Here is a 6,000-nt window from a genome sequence, read left to right on the forward strand (position 1 = left end):
TTATTGTTCAGGCCTTCATCTGATTTGATGAGGCCCACCGTGTTAGCAAGAGCAATCTCCTCCTCCTCCTTCTTCTCCTCCTCCTCCTTCTCCTTTCTTCTCCTTCTTCTCCTCCTTCTTCCTCTTCCTTCTTTCTTTCTTTTTTTTTAGATCTTGATGAAGTCAGAACTAAGTTGCAATGTTGTTCAAAGTTGAAAGAGCATGTATACAAAACAGCAGTGTAAATGTTTAACTTGCAAATGACTTCCACAGTCCAAATGACTTTTAAGGAAGAGGAGACAGAAGTACTTTCCTTAGGCTATAGGACAAGGCACAGTTCATTGTAGGGTGCTTCTTTGAGTCTCAACTACAGCCACAGTGTCCTGCCTGGGCCTCTGCCTCTGCACCACCTTCACAAAGCTGACTCATGTCTAGGCTCACATTCATGCCTCCTCAGAGTCATTTTAATGATATCACATTGGCTTTATGTTTTCATTGTATTTATTGATGGGTATCTAATTTTGATCTATTATATTTTATAGGGATGAATGTGATTATTTGAAATTCAGTTCAAAAACCAACATAACATTAAGATAAATAAGGCAATGTCAGTCAAGCAATGTTCATGTACTAATCACCACCTCAGTCCTTTCTACTCATTACATACATCTCCAGAACTCCCAGAAACAGAGGAATCACTCTCCTTTGAGAGGTAAGAAAGCAGAAAATGCTGTGTCCACGTTTTTCAGAAGGAAATAATTAAATATGGAGGTATATTCGGGTCAGCTTGGTTCTTCTTGTCTCTATTGTCTCTGGAAGCTGTCTTGGCCTAAAGCTGCTGTTAACCATGCTTCTTGTTCAAGTAACATCATGGGACCATCATTCTGGAGTGTATCTGAGCTAGAATAATTTAAGACACATCTTAGATGCCTTCAAAGAGCTGGGCACTCTCAGAATCCCATCCCATGCTGTGAAGTTGTCCCAAAGATCCATCATGTTTGCAGACTATCAGCTCCAGACAACACCATGGCAGTGTTTTAAGTCTCTGCATTTTCTTGCTGCTTAAATACACACATTGCAATGCACATATTGGAAAAGGAAACATTCATGCAAAAATGAAGCTTTTGAGTTTCTTCTGTGTCCGTAGCTGCAATTCTTGGGAAGGTAATTCTCTTGCTGAAAAACAGGTAGGACAGGGCATCAGGGCTCTATGATCATGCCTGAGACCTCAGACCAAGTTTCTGTTGAATTCTAAACCTGGCAGGCATGGTCTGAAACCACATTTGTTTTCTTGGCTTTTGACTGAAAGAGTTCGTTCATCTGCTTGTAATAATCATCTCTCTCTTTCTCTCTGACATATAATTATTTAAATCTTCCTTTAATGGGAAGGTTAGTAGGCCATGCTGTGATAAGCTGGTCACAGTGGTTCTGAGGCTGAACTTATTGGTGTTACTGTGTGAGCATTGTCTCTGTGGAAAATTTCCTAACTTCTTTTACTCTTCGTTCATCCATAAAATAATGAGGATAGTAATTGTAGTTAATTTTTAGGGTTTTGGTGAAAACAAAACTGCTTAGCACAGTGCCTGACACAGAGTAAATCTAGAATAAGTTATTAGCTAAAATTATTTCCCCAGAAATTTGTATCAATTCAGAAACCAGAGAGCTTGTATCCTAAGCACTTTATAATTATTTACTGAGAATTTACTAATATTAAGGTTGTACTTTAAACACAAACCAATAGAAAATATGTACATTTCTCCTACCTGCATTTCTTTAAATGCAATGTAAAAACCTAGGTATGCTAGTTAAAAGCATGTATGCATGCATTTTGATTCAACAATATGACCAGAATAAAACACTAAATGTTTTACTCATATAGATTTAGAACTCATGTAGTTCTAAATACATTTTAATCAGCTTAATATTTTTCTATAATTCACTGATCAGACTAGAAAGTAGATATAGAAAAGGTTGGTGTTTCATAGGTATACTAAGTGGTATGGTTTCTATTAGCCTTGACTTGAAAATAATATTAGTGCTTTACTATCACTATCAATAAAGCACCTCTTGTCTTTCAGGCAGTTCCCTAACTGAATGCTCTCACCTGTCACCTACCAGTAATGAAAGTTATTTCATATAATAAGATGATATGTATACCTCCCTGGGTCTGGTTGAACTATGAGACCTGGACATGGAAGTTTTCAATGCCTTCCCATTGTCTTACAAGACAGCCCTATCTGCTGTTTTCCCAAGAAGGGCCTCCAGTACTCTATTTTTAGTTCTCTTCCATTTTCTCTTCATGCTCATCTTACTCTGGCCATACTCTATCATTTCCTGGCCTCTCTCTTTGCTAGTGTATTTATTTTCTCTTGTTTAGAATTTCTATTCCCTCCTCTCCATCTGTGCAATCCTTGAAATGTATGAGGCCCATCCAGCCTCACCCCCTTTTGGAGAATGGCCCCTGCTGCTGAGTGTGTTTCCTTCTCTGTTCTGAGCCAGCAGGGCTGGTGTCCATTCTTGCACTACACTTGCTGGGGCTGCACAGGGATGAAGTCCACTGAGCATTGGTTGCTGGTTGTGTGGACAATGACCCATGCAGTTTCTGGCAAAGGTGCATCCCCTTCCCATATCTGTGGGGCCTTTACCTTCCTGTGGGACAGTGTAGGGGGACATGGGGTAAATGTCTTTGCTCAGAGGAACAGTTAGAGGTGAAAAAGCAAAAAGACCCATGTATGCAATGTACTTGTACAGTGGCTTCCGACAGACTGGGCTTACTTCCTTTGCACAGCAGCATCTTTGGGTGAGCTGTGGGCCACTCTGCCCAGTATGGTCAGTCACCCAGCCATCCCTGGCCCTGGCCCAGGGCCAGAGCTATCTGTGTGTAGTGGGCACAAAGAGGGTGCAGAGCAAGTTGAGGGAAAATGATGTGCTGCTGGCTCAGCAAAGAAGGGTTTGTACACATCCTTCTGCTTGCTTCCCAGGGGAAGACTGAGTCCCAAGGCCCCCAAAGTTGCCCATGTGGGTGGCTGTCACTGCTGGTGCCCAGGGAACAGAGGAGGATACATTTGGTGACAAAGAGAGCTGCAGTTGCCTCCAGTCAGTTGCTAGAGAGTCTAGTCCAACAAGGACTTGATTGGGCCCATCTCAGAAATCCCTGGTAGGAAAAAGAAAATGACACATCTAATGTCTGCATTTAGCTTTAAAAGAAGCAACAAATGTAAAAAAAAATCACATCAATGTGTGGCTCAGTGGATTGAGGGCTGGCCTGTGAACCAAAGGGTCATGGGTTCAATTTTCAGTCAGGGCACATGCCTGGATTGCAGGCCATGTCCACAGTAGAGGGTGTGTGAGAGGCAACCATACATTAATGTTTCCCTCTCTCCCTCCCTTTCCCTCTATGTAAAAATAAATAAATAAAATCTTTTAAAAACATCATCAGGATATTTGGACACAGGTAAATCACATACTGGGTTCCTTTTTGGTCATTTGGGGGGTGAGACCAGGAAGGCAGAGAGGAGAGAGGAAGAGTAGATGCAACTGTGCTCACCTGTACCCCATAGCCTTGGGATGAGGCAAGGGTGATTGAAATCTCCTGCACTGTCTTCTCACCTTCTGACAAAGCCTGAGCAGGGGCACAGAGTAGAGGGCTTATCCGTATTTTTTATGAAAAGTCAATGAAAATTTTAAAATGTTAAAATTCTGAAAAGTTAAGAAGATAGTTGCAATAAAAAGGAGACAGGAAAAATTAAACCATGTGAAGGAGCAAAAGAGACCCCACTAACAGTGATGACCCCCTTGGGACTGTTATTTCACCGAGGGAGTGAGTGTCACAAGGAAGCAGCTGGGTCCCCAACTCCAGGACAGTTACTTCCTGTGTTGGGATAGAGAGTATTTTCAGAGTGCCATTTTCTGCTCACTTGTGTGTAAAATGCAAAAGCACTACCAGAGAATGAGAGCTGTATTTTTTTCCTACTGAGTAATAAAATTTGTAATAGCTTTGCTTACTTACATTGTGGCAGCTCAGAGAACATGGTGCTTCCATTACTGTGCCCACAGAAAATCAGCTCAAAACTGGTATTCACAGATGAGACTGGGGTGGGGAGGTGGGCAATATTTTCAGAATAAAAAATGAGAGTTTTTACTCCTCCTGAAAAAAAAATACAAGTGAAATACTTTGAAATTATAAATAATTTCCTTATTCTAAAAATGACTGCTGACAGGGAATTAGAAAATCTAAGAAGGCTCAGTAATGAGGGAATTTAAATAAAAAGTGAAGTTCAAGGAAGTCAGACTTTGTTTTTCCTATGAAAGAGAAATGACTTTAATGGGAGGCTGAGGAGGCTGAGTTTAAGACCACAGAATAAAAGGGAATTTTGGAAAATAAGCATGCTTCCCATATTGGCACACCAGTGCAGTTTCTAACCTGGACTAACAGAACAAGATTCAGCAGTTTTGTGAAAGCAGGTTTCTGGGGACATAATGGCTTGTATACTCATAATGGGCTCCTGACTTTGAAACTTCTATACCATTTTTTCTTCTGAAATGTCCCCTCACATCCTTTCCCCTCACATCCCTTCACTTCTCCTGTGGGAGAAGTCATAAACTCATTATCACTTCTCCCACAGAGATTTGTCTCCTCTGAGCTCAGAACACGGACGTCTGTGACATCTACTTGGTGGTTAGGGTTTGCTTCATTGCACCATTAGTCAGTTTTGAAAGCGTTTGTCCAGTGTCCTTCCATTTATAGTACCCATCCTTACCCCTGTGGCTTGGAGCCAGAGAGAAACGGTTTCAGTAATGCTCATGAGAAACTGTGAGACTTAGATAAGACAGTGAGTGTGGGCAAGAACTTGGACGAATCTGAGGCACTGAGCCTGCCCACTGAGAATGGCTGACCATCTATTTTACAGGCACCAAGGTCGAGCACATTTTGGGCTAGGCTCTGCATGAGCACTTGACAGACAAAACTTCCTTTAGTGCTCATGGTGACCCCAGGATATAAAGACCTCATTTCTTGACAGAAACTCTCCTCCCCACCCCAGTCATGGAAACCACTCAGTGTTATTTCCCAGTTGACACTGGAATTTGGGGGGCCTGCTCTCATCTTCAACTTCTTAGCTTTCTAGAGACTGAACTGCATTCACTCAGAAGTGGCCAGCAAACTCTATGCCTTCCCTGGCCCTGGTTGTTAGAGTCAATGTCTGATGTCTGGGAAGAAAAAAGAATGAGAACTATTACCTTTTCTGCTGACTCTTCCCTCATATGACTATGTCTCCCAGTTCCCTCCAATGCTGTAGGAATGGGTGCTGGTGGGGGACTTAGTTCTTACCATCATCAGATTCTCTTGTGTTGGGCAGAGAAAAGAAGGAAACTAGATCTTTTTTCATATTCATCCTGTAAAGGTTTTTCTGTCTGTAGTGAATAAGATTTTGAGATTTGGCATCAGACTGCTTGGCTTTAAATCCCCCGTGTTTTAATAATTATTTGATATTCTTTTGTAAAATAGAAAAGGTTACTACCATCCAACTGGTTCTTACAAGTATTGAATGAATAATTATATGTGAAGAATTCAGAACAGGCCCTGACATATAGCATTCAAAGCTTTAGATCTTGTAATTCTTCATTATAGCCTCATTACATTTGTCTTGCTACCAAAATAAAGCTTAAAATTTGTTGAAGATATTGATAAGTCTTCATACTTCTTTTAAACACTCCACAAACACTGGCCAGGTAGTTCAGTTGATTAGAGCATCATTCTGATATGCCAAGGTTGTAGGTTCAATCTCTGGTCAGGACACATGCAAGAATCAACCAATGAATGCATAAATTAGTGGAACAAAAAATCTATATTCTCTAATCTCTCTCTCTTTCTCCCTTCTTCTCTCTCTCCCAAGTCAATAAACACTCCATGGACGCAAGAACATTGTTGAATATTATGAGTCCAGTGAGATGTTCTGGAGAGAAATGGAGGGGTCTCAATATTGGGCTAACCTCACCTGATCTTGATCTCAGATATACCAT

This window comes from Sturnira hondurensis, unplaced genomic scaffold (assembly GCF_014824575.4).
Source record: "Sturnira hondurensis isolate 20B ecotype Veracruz unplaced genomic scaffold, ASM1482457v3 Scaffold0006571, whole genome shotgun sequence".
In the NCBI taxonomy this organism is placed as follows: domain Eukaryota; kingdom Metazoa; phylum Chordata; class Mammalia; order Chiroptera; family Phyllostomidae; genus Sturnira; species Sturnira hondurensis.